Source organism: Danio rerio, chromosome 20 (genome assembly GCF_052040795.2).
Source record: "Danio rerio strain M-AB ecotype USA chromosome 20, GRCz13ab, whole genome shotgun sequence".
Lineage (NCBI taxonomy): Eukaryota > Metazoa > Chordata > Actinopteri > Cypriniformes > Danionidae > Danio > Danio rerio.
Window position 1 is genome coordinate 39,483,165 of NC_141040.1, and position 21,869 is coordinate 39,505,033.

At 35.1% G+C, this 21,869-nt stretch overlaps 1 long non-coding RNA gene across 2 annotated transcripts; it reads right to left on the reverse strand.

Moving 5' to 3' along the window:
- Positions 1-12,695: 12,695 nt before the first annotated feature.
- Positions 12,696-15,822, reverse strand: LOC147839388 (uncharacterized). 2 transcript variants are annotated; one of them, XR_015518701.1, is made up of 3 exons: positions 14,347-15,822; positions 13,455-14,150; positions 12,696-13,378 (listed from the first exon to the last, which is right to left on the reverse strand). It is a non-coding gene; the product is annotated as an uncharacterized LOC147839388 (long non-coding RNA). The 2 variants fall into 2 exon arrangements; XR_015518702.1 differs by having other exon boundaries at positions 13,165-13,387.
- Between the last annotated feature and the right edge of the window lie 6,047 nt (positions 15,823-21,869).

A 21,869-nucleotide genomic window follows, 5' to 3' on the forward strand; every position in this document is an offset into this window, starting at 1 on the left:
TCTCCTGACACTCTCTCTCTCTCTCTCTCTCTCTCTCTCTCTCTCTCTCTCTCTTTCTCTTTCTCTCTCTTAGTTCAATTTGATTTAAATGAGCTTTATTGGCATAACTTGTCAAGTATTGCCAAAGCATAAACAATGAATGAAATATTACATACATACATAAAAAAACAATAAGAAATTTGATAAAAATGTACACAAATAAGAAAAAGACATGTTTTTTTTATTATTAAAAAGATAATTCAATTCCGTTCTATTCATTTCAAACTTTATTCAAGCCTCATTGACATAACAAATGCTACACATGTATTGCCAAAGCATTTGTAATGTTTAGATTAAATTGAACATACGAAAACAACACATAGTAATTAAACCTGCCCCCAGCATATTTAACAATCAATATTTTAGGATAAGCCATAATAATAAATAATAAACAGTATATCAATAAAAAGTCAATTTAACAATCAACATTTCATAATAAAACAATATTAATAAATAAGGGCGAAGCAGTGGCTCTATAGGTAGTGCTGTCGCCTCACAGCAAGAAGGTCGCTGTGAAGGTCGCTGGTTCGAGCCTCGGCTCAGTTGGCGTTTCTGTGTGGAGTTTGCATGTTCTCCCTGCGTTCGCGTGGGTTTCCTCCGGGTGCTCCGGTTTCCCCCACAGTCCAAAGACATGTGGTACAGGTGAATTGGGTAGGCTAAATTGTCCGTAGTGTATGAGTGTGTGTGTGTGAATGTGTGTGTGGATGTTTCCCAGAGATGGGTTGCGGCTGGAAGGGCATCCGCTGCGTAAAACCTTGCTGGATAAGTTGGCGGTTTGTTCCGCTGTGGCAGCCCCGCATTAATAAGGGACTAAGCCGACAAGAAAATGAATGAATGAATAAATAATAAGAAACAGTATATTTATCAATCAACACTTTAGGATAAAACATAAATAATAATAAATAATAAACAGTATATTTAACAATTAAAATTTGAGGATAAAATAATAATAATAAACAGTAAATTTAGTAAGTATTTAGTGTATATGTATGTGCATGTGTGCCTTCTATTCCCCCCCCCCCTCTCTCTCTCTCTCTCTCTCTCTCTCACTCTCTCTCTCTCTCTCTCCCTCTCTCTCTCTCTCTCTCTCCCTCTCTCTCTCTCTCTCTCTCTCACTCTCTCTCTCTCTCCCTCTCTCTCTCTCTCTCTCTCTCTCTCTCTCTCTCTCCTGTCTCATCTGGTTTGGCTTGGCTGTATGGCTCCTGCGCCTGTGGGCATAAGGAGCGCTGGAACATCAAGCGGCATTAAGTATGATCCTTTAGCCAGGTTGACCTCAGCACAAGCACAAACCCAACATAGAAACTCCTTTTAGAGGTAAAGCAGAAACTGTTCAAGACAGACCTGTCAGTGAGGTAAAGGAACTGCTCGTCTGGAAATGAGAAATGTTCAAACTTATGTTGTTAGCAATCTGTATATTGGTGCTGTGGTTGTTTATTGTTAGTTCACTTCAATACACTTATTGTCAGTGTAAGTGTATTTTGTTTTTGTATATTTTGTGTGTATATATTACATGTATACAATAATTTATTAGTACGGTGTAGGGCAGGGGTCTCAAACTCAAATTGGCAGGGGGTAATTTTAGTGACTGACAATAGGAGGGCCGTTTTAACATTCAAGCACAAGAAAAAAGTGGAAACCTGAAGTAATTGATGTATCTTAGGATAACAGACATGACGTTTATATCAAGCATCACCTGTCAACAGTGATGATGCAAATCAGTCACACAGCTGCTGAAATACATTGGTGGTTGTTGTGTGTATGGCCGAGAGTTAGACACACACTCAGTCACTTTCCACAGACTATATGCAGCCAAAACTCTAGCCTTTTGTTTCTTGTTGTACATATTAAAGGCATAGCTGTCAACCCTCCCATTTTTCCTGGGATTCTTCTGTATTTTACAGTTCTATACCGCTATCATCCCATAAAGGTATTTTCCTGTATTTCTCCCATATTTTCAGTCTTTCTCTGAATGGTGACAAATAAACATTAAAGAGCCGATCCTCCCTATACGCAACCCATACCGCTGAACCACAAGGGCCCGCGAAGCGAAGCAAAGGTCTGGGCTTTGAGTGCGTGTTTAAATAGACTTAACAATAATAGTAATAATATATAAATATTTCAATATTGGGTTTTTTTTTTTCAAACACAACTAATTTCGTCCTAAATGAGCATCAAAAGTTAGGAAAGTAATCGAATGCTTTCATTATGACATTAGATCTGTGCATTTTTAAAGTGACACCTCTGTTATTTAATGTATTCAAACAAAGAAAATCTAAGTAAATAAGAGATTCATTCGTTGCGTTTAAGTTATACAGTGAAGAAATGGCTAATGAGGTTTGATAGCTTGATTCTATTTTATTATAATAGCTAGTAATAAGCTGAAATGTTTGCTAATGTATTTTCTGCTAATGTATACTATTTATTTTTCTCTTGTAAATAAAAATAATAAAACCTATTACTGAACATTTAACTTTTTTTTTTTTTCAATGAAACCGCTTCAGATGAACATATTTAGTAATTTGGGGATTTTTTTTAAAGGGGTGGGGGTGCCTTATTATGGTGGGCATATCCCTTAATTTCACATCCCACTGTTGACAGGTATGATTAAAGGGTTCGTTTAAAATGCCATGAAAATACTACAAATAATAGGCATATTAATTATTCTGTCCTAACCAATTGTATTTAGCAAAAGCGCAAGAACAGCAGAAAGTTTCTCTTTTGTAAACCTACATGAAAGAGGGGGAAAAGTATGTACATATTCAAATTAACTTTAACAATTCATTTCAACTAGCAGTACAATTTTACTAAAGTACAGTACATCGTGTTTATGCAAATTTAAATAAGCATATGAAGAAAGTCTTTTAAATAAGACCATTTGAATCAATATTAGCAAAATTATTATATTTGTTACACCAGCAGCATAATGTGTAAGCCATATAGAAGTGTTTGTACAACAAAATACAAGTGGATTAAAACTGGCAATAATCAAACGATCCTTGAATATTTACAAAAATAGAGCTTTAGTAAAAATAGAGCACTTACGGACATATTTTAATGTTTAAATCAGCCACAAAAATAAACTGCGTCAGTTGTGGGCTGGGGGGAGGAGGAGGGCGGGCAGTAAATGGCTCGCAGGCCGTCAGTTTGAGACCCCAGGTGTAGGGCCTCCTTTTGCTGCCAATACAGCATCAAATCATCTTGGGAATGAACGAAACAAGTCCTGCACTGTGGCTTGATTTTGAATCATTCTTCTTGCAGAATAATGTCCAGGTCACTATATAATGCTGGTTGAGGATAACATTTCCAAACACGCTCCTCCAAAACACCCCAAAGTGGCTCAATAATATTTAAATCTGGTAACTTCACTTTCGTATTCATCAAACCACTGTCTTGCTGATTGTATTGGTGCATTATCATCCTGATACATGGCACCACTTTTAGGATATTTGTTTGAAATATCGGGTGAACATGGTCCTCTAGAATGGTTCAGTATTCCTTGGCAGTAATGGCCACATTTAGCACAAGTGCTGGGCCTAGGGAATGCCATGATATTGCAGCCCAAACCATCTCTGGTCCACCCCCATGCTTCACTTTGGCCATGTAACTGTCTAAGTGGTATGATTCTTTGGGGCTTCTCCACACCATAACTCACTCGGATGTGGGAAACACAATCAAGCTGGACTCATCAGAGAATAATACATGTTTCACATTGTCCACAGATTTTTTTTCTGCTAGCTCCATTGAAACTAATATTCGGGATTGGCACGAGGAACCAAATGTTTTGGCTATAGCTGCCAAGCAATGCATTTTGACTCTGTGGAGCTCCTGATGAACAGTTTTTGGTGGAAACAGGAGAGTTGAGGTGCACATTTAATTTTGCTGTGAGTTGGGTAGCTGTGGATTTATGTTTTTTGGATATAATCGGGGTTAGCACCCAGACATCCCTTTCAGACAGCTTGCTCTTGCGTCCACAGTACAAAATGAAATGTGTTGCGGTAAAGAAAAAGCCATTGTGGGGATTTTTTCCACCTTCCATCTCAGAAGTCGAAGATGAAATGTCATGTTTTTTATGGGCATTATCTAAATATATCTAAATCTTTGTGTTTTATGAAATATTCCAAAATGTGGATGGAAACAGCTTTTTGTTTCGACTGATTTTGTGTTATACCTTTGTTCTGGTATGATGAATAGTTCATGCATCATAAATGAGTTTAAATTCCTCTATGTGTTTTCTAGGGCTGGTGAACAAGTGGGTGGTCACTGTTGTGCTTTTATTGATTGCTCACACTGTGCAATTATTACTTGAGTGGGTTGGTGATGGTATGATATGCAAAGCAGAATTTTCCAGTGCTCAAAGCTTTTATTCACTTTCATAATTTAGAAAGGCAAGCCAAATAAACTGACATGAAGATATCCAATATATTTCCCCTCTTAAACACTAACAATGGATAACTGGTATAGTTTGACACAGCGATTAGCCATGTCTAGTACATTAGCTTAGAATTAATTAACATCAGCTTTGATTCAGATGTATGTCATTACAATTTTAACCTCTGATTAATTAACTGAGATTAACAGAACCTTACATAACCCTCTGCAAACGTTACACTGTTTTTTTTATTGGTCTCTGTTTACAAATGAAACATTAATACCAAACCTGTGGGCACAACACAGTGAGCAAGCTGTTAGATGAATTGTGGAACAGTGGGAATTCAGACTCCCATGAGCACTTGGCAATAAAAAGTTGAATACCATGCCTGAAGTCTTTTTATATTGTTGACAGTAATACAGGAATAGCCCTTCTGTCTTCTGGGTGTTTTCACAATCCACTTTAGGCTGAATGAAGCAATGTCTACTGGTATCTTTAGAGACATTGGCTTCTGATGTACAAACGAGAAAACCATGCTTCAAGGGAAATTGTAGAATTAAGTGGCGTGCTGTCTTTTTCAACAAAATCTTGCAATGTTTGTTTCAAGACTTTAAAAGAATATTCTGGAGGAGTGTGCTTTGGCTGATTTTTCAGCATCATCACCGGTCCATTCTTTCGATGATTGCTGTTTGTTTAAACAACTTATTTAAAATAAGTGGAAACAACATAATTCTTGACTTTTTTTCAGGACAATTTATTTGTTTTATGTTCAATCCACCTAGATTTGTAAAAACTAGTAAGTTAACTCAATTCCTTCATGTTGTTCCGACACAAATCGATTGTGTGGAAGTTGAACCCAGCATTTTTACAGTGTTGATCAATATCTTTTCAAAAAGGGACTTTTAAAGTTGTTTTTTTGTACTTTTTCCATTACATAAGTGCTATAGTGGTATGATAGTGGTGTGATGACGGCATTAGATAAGAATTATTTAAAGTCATCATGAAAGTTTTTTTCCCTATTGTGACATATTTTGAAAGGAAACAGTTAAGAAAACATGGGCTGGGATTTGATTTTGTTTAATGGCAATTGATTGGATTGTTGGCAGATTCTAGCTTGCTTTTGGTGGATTTCACATGAATGGCAGGTTGTCTTTCAAGCCAGTAAACTTAAAGTCCTGAAACTGTGGTGGTAATTTTTCAAAAGAGACCTTTTTGTACCTATTAGGTCAACATGTGGACACTAAAGCTAAAAAGTAGTACCTAAAAAGTACAAATGTGTACCTCATTATACTCAGTTAAAATTAATGGGTTAAAAATACCCCAACATATAACCCAAATAGCACCTTCCCAACTATAGGTTATTTTAACCCAATGCATTGTGTCATATAATTTAACCCAATGCAATGGGTTATTTTGATTACATCTTTTTTTTCCATTCTGGTATTACTATTGCTAGCATTACTAGTACTACTGTTTATCTTATTATAACGACTGTGTAAATAATAAATGTTTAAAAAATATTGAAAATGCTTTATTTCCATTACATTTTAAGTTCCAGACACTTTTATTTAGAGGTTTTTATCCATTTAATATAGATTGGCTGTGAAGCGCACATTTCTATTAATAATTAAGAGTGCTGGTGAAACAGATATAAAAAAACAAGACATGGAGAGGTAATCTGATTAAAAAAACAAAAAACAAACATGATTGAGTTAGAGCTTTAATAAAGTTTATAACGCAAAAGCAACATTACGTGTGCATATTAATACAGCTGTTCTGTGTCAGTTAAATCTGTTGACTGTTGAATTTCAAAATGTTTAACCCAACTGGTTAAGTTATTACATAAATAACCCAACAAAGAACCAAATATTTAACCCAACTGGTTGAGTTATTACTAAATAACCTAATAAAGTAAAAAAAAAGTAACCCAACAAAGCACAAATTATTTAACCCAACTGCTTGAGTTATTAATTAATAACCCAATAAAGATTAAAAATAACCCAACAAAGCACCAAATATATATATATATATATATATATATATATATATATATATATATATATATATATATATATATATATATATATATATATATATATATATATATATATATATATAGGTTTTCTAACTTTATTATTATGAGTGGTAACTTGTTGTCATCAAAGATTATATTAGAAAAGACAGGTAGGTTATTTTGATTGATGATTACAAAAAATATTTGTACGCAAATATGCACAAATTTTTATCAGTTTTTATTTTTATTTTTTTTTACCTCAAATTTCAGAACCCTTGTGTGATTTAAAAACAAAAAAACAATTAGAATTACCAATATGTACATTTATGCTTAAATAGATTACCTATAATATTAGTTAATATATTTTGACATGACATTTTACAGTATTTACAGTCTACAAATTTTATATACAGTATTTAAATGTAAACTGTACATGTTGCCATATACCATATCAGCTTTCTATATGGGGACGTGCGTTGGGAAACACTTTGGTTAACTTTTTTTCTACAGTAAGCCTATGTTATAGTTGAATGAATAAAAATTTAGTTGAGTGATTTCACTGTCTGTACTGTTCCCTCTAAACTTATATATAAACCATAATAAAAGCTGTATCATATATTTTAAACAACAATAATTAATGATTGTTAATGATTGTTTATTGAAGCGATGTGTATCTTGTGTCCTGTTGATCTAAATTAACGGTCCTGTAGTATTTGTATGATAAGAGGATTATGTGAACCAATGATCCTGCAAATGCAAGGCTTCTCTAAAGAAATGAACAAAGAGTTTTGAACACCGGAGAGCCTGTGTAATAGGTAGTGACTGTTTAGAGTTTTGTATCTAGAGTTTTGAAAATTGACATTAGGGTTCTGAAATTTGTGGGAAAGCAATTATAAAAAAAAACTGTAAATGCTGCAATGCTCCATGAAAATAAGTATTGCCAATTGTTTTGTAGCAAATTATTATTCTAATCATGTATCATGTAATTTACATAGCTTCTCACAGAATAACTTGGTACATTTTGGTTAGTGTCGATGTGTGTAGGTGTATGTTTGTAGAGTTTAAATGAACAGTGTATTGTATAATGTGTCTTTATAAATTTCCACACCTCTCTATATGCCAGACAAGTAACCAGCATCATGAATATGTATTAAAAGCTCCTGAGTGTAATTTTGAGCTATGGAGGCACTAATTCTTTCTCAAACAGATGGCATGGGCGCTGTCCTCATACCGTTGTGTGTGTATCTGTTGGTGTTGTGTTTTGTTGTTCTCAGCATGGCCCTGGCTTGGTTCTCTGATACCTGATGGGAAAGTGGAAATTGCCAGGTTGTCAGGGTTTTAATGAACCGAGTAGCAGAACGGACAAGGGCAGGCCCAACCCGGAGCATTTTTGCTGCTTTCTCAGCAACGCTGATAATAGATGTTATCACATGGATCCTGTTGTGTCAGACAGACTGAGCGCTAAATGGTCAAAAGCAGGTGATTTTTAATGACAACATGTTGCATCTTAAAACCTGACATATGGAAATTAAGATTGCTGTTGTTCATGTGGGCTGGTACTGCTGATAAATCACAAAATGAAATGTCACAAGTCAAATCTCAAATTGTGTCATTCAACCTCTGGCTTCATTGTATTTACAAACAAATCTGTTTTTAGGTATAACTAAAGAAAGAAGGTCATACAAGTTGTTGGATTCAAATGGGACATTATATAGAGCAGTTTTTACATTTACTTAGGTTTCTTGTTAGGCCTAAAAATCTAAATCTCGATTATTGAACATTTTAATTTAATTACGATTATTAAACGACTATTTAATTTTCTAATTATGTATATATTTTTTTGCCTTCATAATTCACTCACAGGCTTTGTACAGTAAATATGCTCACATATTACAAGTGAGAAAATTATAAATGAACGGTGCATTACTTGAATATATATAATTGAAGGAAACACACATTATATACTTTCTATGATTATTTATCGAACATTAACGTTGAAAAACTAAAATTAAAACACACATTGCCTAAAACCAAGTCACTTTTTTTTAAAGTGAAAATAATTAGCTTGCTCTTTAAAAAAAAAAAGTAAAAAAAAAAAATGTTTTTCAGATTAAAATTAGAAAGTAAGTAGCATGTCTTCTAAATAAAATAACTTTTGCATATCCTGTAAATAATATTTTGAACAGTGCATTTCTTGCATCTTCTGTGGACAATTTGAATGTAATGGAAAATATTCCATCTCTGGCGCAGCTTGCAATCATCGTCAATTTAGTGCAAAGCAAGGTTCAAGAATGGGTCCATAATCTAACTTAACTAGAGATCAGATGTGGCTGCAAAGTGGAATAATAGAATAAATCAGCCTCTGACTTTAAAGGCGGATTTGTTTATACAGTACATCTGCATCGATTGATTGCCGTGACGCACACCGATTGTCTTGCGCGTAGCCATGCATTGATATACTTTAGCGTGCTGTTTGTGCCGCTCTGTAATTCATCAACCTCAGGTTATACCACAACTCAATATTTTTTAATGTGTAGCTATATGAATGCGAATTTCCTCACAGCCTTTTTCTAAGTCAGTCTCAGACTAGAACGTAGTTTTTAGCATGTTACTGTAGTTTGACCAGCTACTTAATTGGTTAAATAAAAGTACAGGTTCAGACTGCCATCTCTGTATACCTCAATTTGCATATTTAAGAATTTACAGTAGTCAACATTTGAAATGGATCAAAAATATTGTTAATGTACCGTATGATCATACATAAATTAATATTATTATTTTGAGTTAATGTGAAAGAAAATTGTATTATTTAGTACATTTTTTTGTATCCACTGGAAACTATAGTAGCTATAGGAAGTCATTGCACAGGCATAAAGTAACTGTGTTGCAGGCATTTTTTACCATTCCCTTTCTCCTCTCTCTCTCTAACTTTGTTTCCTTTAAACTTCTTATCATAATTAAGCCCAAAAAGGCAAACATAAATCTTTAAAAACAGTGTATAGTGTCATAATAGTGACTTGGGATTTCTGTGAAATTGTTCTTTTTTCCAAAAGACATTTTTTCAACAGGCTCTGTGAAGCAGAAAGGAATAGTAAAAGGTTTTCGGCTCTTCAGAATAATCTTCCTGAGAGGGTCGGCAGAGCAGTGGCTCATTATCAGTTTAAGAGACATGCATTGCGATGGGTTGCAGAACAGAGCTGAACAGAATGTTTTTTTACAAAGTAAAAGTATGTTTTTTTTTTTTGCATGATCAATGTGGAAATGTATCCAAAGGATGTAGCAGATATTTGATTATTGCCAAAGATTCATACCAACTTGAAAATGAGCATTGTTTACACTGAAGAAAGAAAAAAAAACTAAAGCAGTATTTCATCCAATTAAAAATGTATCTTTCATTTCAGTTTAATATTGTTTTATTTAAAAATAATTACAGAAGTGTTATGTCCCTTTAGGCATTAATTCTGCTCTTTTTTTTATTTTGGGAAGTGTTCTGTTGTTCTCTCTGCAGGAAGCAGCTACATGCTCCTTTGCTTGGTCCTGCCTATGCTCCAATTGATGCCACACCCTGCCTAGTTGGCTGACTCCTGGCTGCCTATAAAATCTTTTTTTTGTCACTTTGTGTCTAGCTGTTTGAGCTCACTTGTGGTTGGTAGTGGTGTATTAACATTCATAGTAAGAAATTGTTTGTGTTAGTAAGATTAATTGAATAGGAGTTTGTGTACGTATCCTAGGAAAATCTGTTACAGTATTTAGTGGATTAGCTCTTGCTTTGTTGTCATTCAGAACCTGACCTCTGCCTGTTAACTGACTTCTCTGCTATAAAGTAACATAAATATATTTTAGGTTTAAAACATAGTTGAATATAAATGTTTTTGATTAAGAGCTCAACTAAGAAGTATTTGTTTTGACCAATGTAAAATTTTAAGGTTACTCACACAGGCCAGTGTATGCGCATTAAACAGAAGCTCAACATGCTTTGAGAGTGTATGGGTGTTTCCCAGTGATAGGTTGCACCTGGAACAGCATCTGTTGCTTAAAACATGCTGGATAAGTTTGCAGTTCATTTTGCTCTGGCGACCCTTGATTAATAAAGGGACTAAGCCCTTTAATGAATGAATGAATGAATGAATGAATGAATGAATGAATGAATAAGTGGCTCAAGTGATCATATTTAGATGTGAAACCATTAGCTTAAATTTTTTATTTAGATGAATGAACATTTTATTGGAATTGTTGTTTTGATTAAAGCTTTTTCTTCCTGTTTAGAACAAAAAGAGAATTTAAATTAATTGACTTTCCTCTAGATGTGGTTGACATGCTTAAAACTATTCAGACAGTTTAAATTTGTATTTTCTGATCGCATTCACTAAAATGCATCTTGATACCAGATGTAAAACGGGGTAGGTACTGGATCAGATATTTTTGTGGATGGAAGTAAACGAAAATGATTTATATTATTTATTAAATTTCCCATTAATTGTATTTTATTAACATCTACCTCCACCCCAACCCTAAACCCAACCATCACAGTAACTTAAAACAGTAGCTGTACAATAGTATTATTTATGTTATCTATTAAATTACCCAATAAATTGTATTTTTTAATGTCTACCCCTACACAAACTTTAAACCCAACCATCAAGTACTGTAAAATATTGAATATTGTTATACAGTGTCATAAAATGCTGCTAGCCAGCCTTGTATCCTATCTAGACTTTACCGTAAAGCAAACTTAATTGTTATTCACATTTTTATGTAAGATCTGTTTTATCTCAATAAAACACAGACCTCTTCTAAACTTAAAATTAAGAGAAATTGAGCGTCTTCCAAATGACTGTGCCTTTTGATTTAGTGCTTCTGGCAGGCAACCTCACGCCAATCCAGATTTCATTGAATTTCTTGACTGAGATAGAGTGAAAGAACCTTGGCTGACCATTTTATTTTGATTTGGTTGAGTCTAAAAAGGGTGTGCGCATAAAGAATGTCACATAAATATCATCTGAGTAGTTCATGCATTTCCTTTGCCAGAATTCTGCATTAATTCTGTTTGAAGTACTTGGCTATCTCATTAATGGACATCCACGAACCAGGCCCAGATGAGCTTGCCCACAGAGTATTTAAAAGAGCTTTAATTCTGACAAATACGCCAATGTCACGGACAAGCATCAAATCCACAGTTCAATACTTGAGCTGCCACTGGTCATATCTTGTCTCTTTAGTTTATTTATTTATTTCACAACAAGGGACAGTGTGCATTAATCAGCATTCAACAAGAACATAAATTAAAGTACCCAAATTAACCCAAAGGCTAGTTTTTATTAGTAGTCCCTTTGCCAGGTGTTATAGGCCTATTAACTAATAAAAATACAAATTCAAGCTATAAACAGAACTCAATCGTCAGACACACAGAAAACAACAACAAAACCTAGTGTTCATAATGTTGATTAATAAGAAGCCATTTCTTAAAATGATACTGTACAATATTATCTTATATAATAAACTATATGTCAAATTCCACTGATGTGATGCTCTAAAGAAATAAAAACAGCTTGACTAAGTTAGACAGTTACTTAGAGTTGATCTACCCACACGCAAATAACCTATATAAACATGTTTTAATATAGGTTTTGATATAGGTTTTTAAATATACGTGACATATATAAAACTGACCGTTTTCCTATATTATATGTGCATATATGTTTTAATATTAATATATGTGGTACCGTTTATTTTAATTTAAAATGTTAACTGCAATTAAAACAAAAAATAGTTTATTTAAATGCAGTTATATGAACTTCAGCATGTTTGTTTTGTGTTTTGAAGTGGGACTTCAAAATAAATTAAAATGAATACAAATTCTGTCATCATTTACACATAAAATAGTTTCTATATTTTTGCTTGAACTAATCTTTTATGATCTTTATATGTAAATTGTAATCTTTATGTAATCTATATGTAACGTAATAAATACATGCAGTTTCATAATTCTGTAATTCTATTATCTGTATTGGACTGCATTTCACAGTAAGCAGGAATCTGAGACTGTAAAAGCATTGCACAACACTTTTAAATATGTGTAGGTTGTGATAGACGAGAATCAGTCCTTATGATTAAATTATATAGTTTTTCAATGTAACAGTGCAATCAATAGTGTTCTGTAACTGAATACAGCAGCTGGGAGGAAAGAAACTGTGAAAAGTAAAGTTAAAGTTCCCAAAGTGAACACTAATCACCACAATAATGATTTCAAAGAAGAAGAAAAAAAAGATTTGCGCTGTAATACATTGTGATTTGGTTACTTTGTATAGAAATAAATTAAAAAATGTCCTAGCCCACAGTTACTAGATTTCCAGTACCATTCAAAATAGTGAAAATACACCTAATGTAAATACATTATTTTACAAAAATTCCTATAGAGTATAGCAAAAAAAAAAAAATTCACACTCACATGAGGTTGTTTTTAAAGCAAATTAAAAAAAGAATATTTAGCAAAACTGCAAACTATAATGGCAAAGTTCGTCTCCTTGGATGAAAAACAATAACCCCTTCACACATACAGACCTTTCCAGAAAATTACTGGCAATTTTACAGAAAGGGATTCTGAGTGAACAGGCTTTAAAAAAAAAAAAAACTTTTACATTCATTTTCGAAAAGAGAAGTTGTAACCCTTCCTGTAGTTTGCTGGAATGCTTCGACGTGTGAACGCAGACGGAAGATTGCCGTAAAGTGCGCGATCACGATTAGAACACGCTGATGTGAGACGTCTGCTTTAGTCAATCAGAACACACAGCCGCATTCATATCTGTGCTGTTTATGAAAATAAAAGCCTTAGAATATTTTTCCAGACACATTTAGCTGCTAGATGTTAGTCAGGTAACCTTTCTATGTTCCTTCTTAATGCCAACTGTGAAAAAAATTTATGATAAAATGCTTATGATAAACCGCTGTTTGTTTAGCTTCAAGCTCTGCTTGACACATATGAGTGCCGACACACATACTGCATTATGTACATCTCGACGTGTCAAAGTGTACCTCCATATGTTTTCATCGAAGTTGTTTCCACCGAATTTGTAATGTAGTCAAATGTGTAATCATTTAACTGTGGTTCGCCCTCCCGCCTTTGGATGTATTTGGGACAAAGCAGCTGCATGAATGCTACAGCTTTAAATAAAAGTGAAACCATCAACAAAAGCCTAACCACTTATATGTTTACAAATACAAGCGCAGCCATTTAGAGCTTATTTCTGGTTAAGGATGTCAGAATTTACCAATATTTCGGAATGGATGTGTAAATGGTCTTTTCCAGAAAAATTCCGTATTTTTTTCTGATATTTATCGGTATCACTGTGTGAGAGGGGCTACAATATACTTAAACATACCAACATGCGTACTCATGCTTGAATACTTATTGCAAAAAAAAGCAATTATTATTATTAGTCAAATAACATTGTTTAAAGACATAGCTAACTCAAAAATGAAAATAAAAATTGCAATCGTTTACTTACCTTTCACTTGCTCAAAGAGTTTCTTTCTAATGTAAACACAAAAGAAGATATTTTGAAAATATCTTCCCCCATTGCTGGCACCCATTAACTTTCATAATAGGAAACAAATTGACCATGGAAGTAAATAGGTACCAGAAACCAGAATTTTTCTAAATATACTTTTTTGTGTTGATTCTCATTATTTTTGAAACTCATAAAGGAATGAAACCACGTTTAGGGTAAACTATTCCAGGTGTCAAACTCAGTTCCAAACGGGCCGCAGCTCTGCACAGTTTAGTTCCAACCCTAATTAAACAAACCTATTAAATCAAACCGATTGAGCCCTTCAGGCTTGTTTGAAACCTACAGGTAAGTGTGTTGGAGCAGGGTTGGAACTAAACTGTGCAAGGCTTCGGCCCTCCAGGAATTGAGTTTGACACCCCTGCTTTAAAGGAACTTCCATAATTTTGCAGTATTTTTATTAATATTTAGAAAACGTGCTAAAAATTATGTGCATATCTGCTTATATAAAAATTAAATGCATACCACTAATTCACTCTAAATACAATACTGTTAGAAAGTTAGGATTTTTTTTTTTTTTTTTAAAGTCTGGATTTTTTTGTACACACTTATGTTTAATGCATTATAATCAATCAAGCAGGACAGTTGTGAAATCACTGTAAAGACTGTGGTTGGTGTTTGGAAAGTTTGTGTCTCTGTGCTAGAATGATCTCCATCGCCCTGCAGTGGTTTTACCGTGCTTCTCTTTCTCTTTGGGATTTAATCATCTCCCTGAGCATCTCTATGAGCCTAGTCCAGGCTCCAGCTTACAAATGCTCTCAGACAGGAGCAGGACCTTGAGGTCTCAGTGAAAGAATTGCTGTTGTACTGATGTTGTGTTTCCGTGCATTATTGAACAAGGGCAAGGTCAGGCGCGAAGTTTTTCTTCTTTAGTAGTTTTTCTCATTTGTGAGGAATCTGCCAGGGCAAACACTCAAGCTTTCAGACCATATGCATTGTGTGTGTTTGCTCTCTGGAGGTATAATAGAAGTCAAAGGTTGTTATTGCTCACACTGTAACCTTTCACTTCATTGAGTTGCTGTATGCTTTTGTGTGGATTTTCCAGTTTTTATGTCTAGGTGGATTAATAGTTGTTTAAAGTATGAGGCCCTATCATACACCCGGCGCAATAAGGCGCAAGAAGTGTTTGGCCCATTTTGGTGCTTTCACATTTGGACTCATGGATCTACTGGTCTAGAAAGGAGGTGTGTTAAGGCACATTGTTGGCACATTGCTGTTTTGAGAAACTGAAATGGACCACACTGTTGACAAAGTAAAGCAAGTCTAAAGTCCAGTGCAGAGCGCGTTAGTCATACGCCTATGCAGGTCCAAACAATTAATACACACAAGATGTACAGCAACACACAAATATCCGTGCATATGAAAAAAAAGTATTAAAATATAACAAAAAATATGAGTTACTACATAGATATAAAAACCACAGCCTGTTTTTCCACTTACAAAGTCCACCATGTAAATAGCAAATGGTTTTGCGCCATGAACTTTGCGCCTAGATTAAAATAGAGCCCATGATGTTACAATAGGAAAACTGATCTCTTTACCATTTATTCACCTATAAATATACAGTTATATTCAAGTCTGAATTATTAGCCCTGCTGAGTATTTTTCCCCAATTTCTGTTTAACAGAAAGAACACATTTCTGAGCATAATAGTTTTAGTAACTAATTTCTAATAACTGATTTCTTTTATCTTTGCCATGATGAAAGCAAATAATATTTTACTAGATATTTTTCAAGATACTAGAATTCAGCTCAAACCAATTTAATTTTTGGTAATTTAGGTAATTAGTAATTCTTATAGGGTAATTATTGTGTAATGGTTTGTTCTGTAGACAATGAAAAAAAATGCTTAAGAGGGCTAATAATATTGATCTTAAAATAATAATAAAAAATACATTTATTCATGCCAAAATAAATCAAATTAGACTTTTTTTCCTGAAGAAAAAATATAAGAAATACTGTGAAGAATTTCTTGCTTTGTTAAAAATCATTTGGGAAATATTTAAAAAAGAAAATTCACAGGAGAGCTATTATTTTGACTTGCAAATCAAATATGCTTGCAGAGTATATGATCTGTGTATGTTTCACTCTGCTCTCAGCATTACAGTAGTTTCAATTGAAAAAAGGCACAGATGACTGGCTGCTATCCAATTACAAGTAAGAAACTATTAAATATTTATAACTGGTTGAATTGTGTTTTTAGTTTTTTTTTGTCCTTCTACTGTATTATTATTTTTTGGCAAAACATAAAACCCTTAAAAAAAAAAAAAATTTACAAAACATAAAACATAAAAAATGTACAAAACATGAAACCCTTTAATAAACAACCCGGGCTCATTGTGTAAACGTAGCCCCGTGGACGTTTCTGCGGACCGCGAGATACGTCCCGGGAGGTACGTATTTGAGCGCTTTTTGTTTTTGCGGATCCACGAGAGGCCGCTGTGCGCACTTTTTCGCGTCTTGGCCGCCTCTCAGGAGCGCGCGCTGTTCTCGCGCGAAAAGACGACCCGGCCGCCCTCCTCTTCCTCCTCCTCCTCCTCCTCCTCCTTCCCTAAACCTGAGCGACGGTTTGCAAAAGCCGTCCAGAAAAAAAAAAAAAAAGCAAAAGCCCTCGTCTACGATTTTGACCGCGTTTTCGGATCCCGCAGCGTTCTCGCCCTTATTTTTCGGATTCTGTTTTTCGTCTTATCTGATTTCCGGAACCGCTGTTCCCCGGACACGATCCCTGTCGTCGTCCCCGTGGCCGGCTCCTCCTCCTCCGGGGCCTCCGCTCCGCCGACGCAACACTGTGAGCTAAGCGGACAAACTGGTTGCATTGGGAAAGCCCTCCACTCGGAGGCGAGCCGTCGGCCGGTGAACGCGAAGAGAAGAAGCGGAGCGGCGCCACACCGCCTCGCAGCATTCGCTCAAAAAAAACTAAACGCATCCGTACGTACCTCCGGCCATGTAAATCGCGGTCTCCAGAAACGTCCGCGGGGCTACGTTTCCAGAATGAGCTTGGGTTGTTAATAAACTTACTAAAGTACACTGTAAAAATGCTGGGTTTCACACAATTCCTTACTCTCAATTTCTTAGTATTATCAATTTGTTCAAGTCAGAAATGTCTCTGGATGGCAGAATAAAAGCTGCAGTTCCTTGCTGTAATGAAGAAAATGGCATGACCTCACATTTGAAATCTTCCAACGTCAGCTTATTTCTGGTTAAGGATGTCAGAATTTACCAATATTTCGGAATGGATGTGTAAATGGTCTTTTCCAGAAAAATTCCGTATTTTTTTCTGATATTTATCGGTATCACTGTGTGAGAGGGGCTACAATATACTTAAACATACCAACATGCGTACTCATGCTTGAATACTTATTGCAAAAAAAAGCAATTATTATTATTAGTCAAATAACATTGTTTAAAGACATAGCTAACTCAAAAATGAAAATAAAAATTGCAATCGTTTACTTACCTTTCACTTGCTCAAAGAGTTTCTTTCTAATGTAAACACAAAAGAAGATATTTTGAAAATATCTTCCCCCATTGCTGGCACCCATTAACTTTCATAATAGGAAACAAATTGACCATGGAAGTAAATAGGTACCAGAAACCAGAATTTTTCTAAATATACTTTTTTGTGTTGATTCTCATTATTTTTGAAACTCATAAAGGAATGAAACCACGTTTAGGGTAAACTATTCCAGGTGTCAAACTCAGTTCCAAACGGGCCGCAGCTCTGCACAGTTTAGTTCCAACCCTAATTAAACAAACCTATTAAATCAAACCGATTGAGCCCTTCAGGCTTGTTTGAAACCTACAGGTAAGTGTGTTGGAGCAGGGTTGGAACTAAACTGTGCAAGGCTTCGGCCCTCCAGGAATTGAGTTTGACACCCCTGCTTTAAAGGAACTTCCATAATTTTGCAGTATTTTTATTAATATTTAGAAAACGTGCTAAAAATTATGTGCATATCTGCTTATATAAAAATTAAATGCATACCACTAATTCACTCTAAATACAATACTGTTAGAAAGTTAGGATTTTTTTTTTTTTTTTTAAAGTCTGGATTTTTTTGTACACACTTATGTTTAATGCATTATAATCAATCAAGCAGGACAGTTGTGAAATCACTGTAAAGACTGTGGTTGGTGTTTGGAAAGTTTGTGTCTCTGTGCTAGAATGATCTCCATCGCCCTGCAGTGGTTTTACCGTGCTTCTCTTTCTCTTTGGGATTTAATCATCTCCCTGAGCATCTCTATGAGCCTAGTCCAGGCTCCAGCTTACAAATGCTCTCAGACAGGAGCAGGACCTTGAGGTCTCAGTGAAAGAATTGCTGTTGTACTGATGTTGTGTTTCCGTGCATTATTGAACAAGGGCAAGGTCAGGCGCGAAGTTTTTCTTCTTTAGTAGTTTTTCTCATTTGTGAGGAATCTGCCAGGGCAAACACTCAAGCTTTCAGACCATATGCATTGTGTGTGTTTGCTCTCTGGAGGTATAATAGAAGTCAAAGGTTGTTATTGCTCACACTGTAACCTTTCACTTCATTGAGTTGCTGTATGCTTTTGTGTGGATTTTCCAGTTTTTATGTCTAGGTGGATTAATAGTTGTTTAAAGTATGAGGCCCTATCATACACCCGGCGCAATAAGGCGCAAGAAGTGTTTGGCCCATTTTGGTGCTTTCACATTTGGACTCATGGATCTACTGGTCTAGAAAGGAGGTGTGTTAAGGCACATTGTTGGCACATTGCTGTTTTGAGAAACTGAAATGGACCACACTGTTGACAAAGTAAAGCAAGTCTAAAGTCCAGTGCAGAGCGCGTTAGTCATACGCCTATGCAGGTCCAAACAATTAATACACACAAGATGTACAGCAACACACAAATATCCGTGCATATGAAAAAAAAGTATTAAAATATAACAAAAAATATGAGTTACTACATAGATATAAAAACCACAGCCTGTTTTTCCACTTACAAAGTCCACCATGTAAATAGCAAATGGTTTTGCGCCATGAACTTTGCGCCTAGATTAAAATAGAGCCCATGATGTTACAATAGGAAAACTGATCTCTTTACCATTTATTCACCTATAAATATACAGTTATATTCAAGTCTGAATTATTAGCCCTGCTGAGTATTTTTCCCCAATTTCTGTTTAACAGAAAGAACACATTTCTGAGCATAATAGTTTTAGTAACTAATTTCTAATAACTGATTTCTTTTATCTTTGCCATGATGAAAGCAAATAATATTTTACTAGATATTTTTCAAGATACTAGAATTCAGCTCAAACCAATTTAATTTTTGGTAATTTAGGTAATTAGTAATTCTTATAGGGTAATTATTGTGTAATGGTTTGTTCTGTAGACAATGAAAAAAAATGCTTAAGAGGGCTAATAATATTGATCTTAAAATAATAATAAAAAATACATTTATTCATGCCAAAATAAATCAAATTAGACTTTTTTTCCTGAAGAAAAAATATAAGAAATACTGTGAAGAATTTCTTGCTTTGTTAAAAATCATTTGGGAAATATTTAAAAAAGAAAATTCACAGGAGAGCTATTATTTTGACTTGCAAATCAAATATGCTTGCAGAGTATATGATCTGTGTATGTTTCACTCTGCTCTCAGCATTACAGTAGTTTCAATTGAAAAAAGGCACAGATGACTGGCTGCTATCCAATTACAAGTAAGAAACTATTAAATATTTATAACTGGTTGAATTGTGTTTTTAGTTTTTTTTTGTCCTTCTACTGTATTATTATTTTTTGGCAAAACATAAAACCCTTAAAAAAAAAAAAAATTTACAAAACATAAAACATAAAAAATGTACAAAACATGAAACCCTTTAATAAACAACCCGGGCTCATTGTGTAAACGTAGCCCCGTGGACGTTTCTGCGGACCGCGAGATACGTCCCGGGAGGTACGTATTTGAGCGCTTTTTGTTTTTGCGGATCCACGAGAGGCCGCTGTGCGCACTTTTTCGCGTCTTGGCCGCCTCTCAGGAGCGCGCGCTGTTCTCGCGCGAAAAGACGACCCGGCCGCCCTCCTCTTCCTCCTCCTCCTCCTCCTCCTCCTTCCCTAAACCTGAGCGACGGTTTGCAAAAGCCGTCCAGAAAAAAAAAAAAAAAGCAAAAGCCCTCGTCTACGATTTTGACCGCGTTTTCGGATCCCGCAGCGTTCTCGCCCTTATTTTTCGGATTCTGTTTTTCGTCTTATCTGATTTCCGGAACCGCTGTTCCCCGGACACGATCCCTGTCGTCGTCCCCGTGGCCGGCTCCTCCTCCTCCGGGGCCTCCGCTCCGCCGACGCAACACTGTGAGCTAAGCGGACAAACTGGTTGCATTGGGAAAGCCCTCCACTCGGAGGCGAGCCGTCGGCCGGTGAACGCGAAGAGAAGAAGCGGAGCGGCGCCACACCGCCTCGCAGCATTCGCTCAAAAAAAACTAAACGCATCCGTACGTACCTCCGGCCATGTAAATCGCGGTCTCCAGAAACGTCCGCGGGGCTACGTTTCCAGAATGAGCTTGGGTTGTTAATAAACTTACTAAAGTACACTGTAAAAATGCTGGGTTTCACACAATTCCTTACTCTCAATTTCTTAGTATTATCAATTTGTTCAAGTCAGAAATGTCTCTGGATGGCAGAATAAAAGCTGCAGTTCCTTGCTGTAATGAAGAAAATGGCATGACCTCACATTTGAAATCTTCCAACGTCAGCGAAAGCAATGCAGGCGGTGTAGACTTTACAGCTGTATTATTTATAGCTGCCGTTTCTATTTTTTTGGGTTTGTTTTTCATTCTTTTATTTTTAATCTCTGTTGTTTCCAAAACAGCTTGATTTTGTTTAATTGTAGAAAAAAGTTGGAAAAGGTTGGTTTATACCAGATTTGATAAAGTTTCATAATATAAATATGTTGTTTGTGTTACCTTAGGCTGCTTAAATAATAATTGAAACACTCAACTTTTGCACACTTAAAAATGCAGGTTTTTTTTTTTTTTTTTTTTGACAAATTTAGGTCAGATATGGACAAACCTAATGGTTGGGATAAATGTAATTTCAAATTAATAACAAATTTAACCTAACAATTTTTCGCTAAACAACTCAAAATGTTGTTTGATTTTTGGAGTGTATCTTATCACTTCAGTGGCGGTTTATTAAAGATTTAAATAAACTCAAATTGAGATAAAATGTATTTTCTTGCCGGATCAAACTTATTCAAAACAAACTGAAACAACTCAATTATTGAGATTTTTTTGGGAACAACTTAATTGTTTTATGTTCAGTCCACCAAAACTTGTTTTATTACAGTGTATACACGGTAAAAAATCATGTTGTCCCAACACAAATTAATTAAGTTATTTTAATAGTTTTTACAATTTTAAGTTGATTGAACATAAACAATTAAGTTGTCCCAAAAAAACTTAAGAATTGTGTTATTTCTTTAAGTGTATGCTTTAAAAGTATCTTTAATTTTTAGTTCACGTTTCCTAAATTATCTTTGTATGGCTAATGCACTCAAAAAAAAAAAAGTCTTTTGCTGCTTGTTGAAACTCTTCATTGTTTTATGTTCAATCCACATACATCTGTAAAAACAATGAAGTTAACTTAATCAATTTGTGTTGGGACAACATGAAGCAAGGAACCCAGCATTTTTACAGTATACTAAAGACATTCATTCCATCATTATCCTTCGCCTTAGTCCATTATATATTAGGGATAACTACAGCGAAATTAACCGACAAATTATTCCAGCATATGTTTTACACAGTAGATTCCCTTCCAGCCGCAACCCAGTATTGGGAAACCCCCATAAACTTTTATATTCACACACACACACGCACACACACACACACACACACACACACACACACACACACACACACACACACACA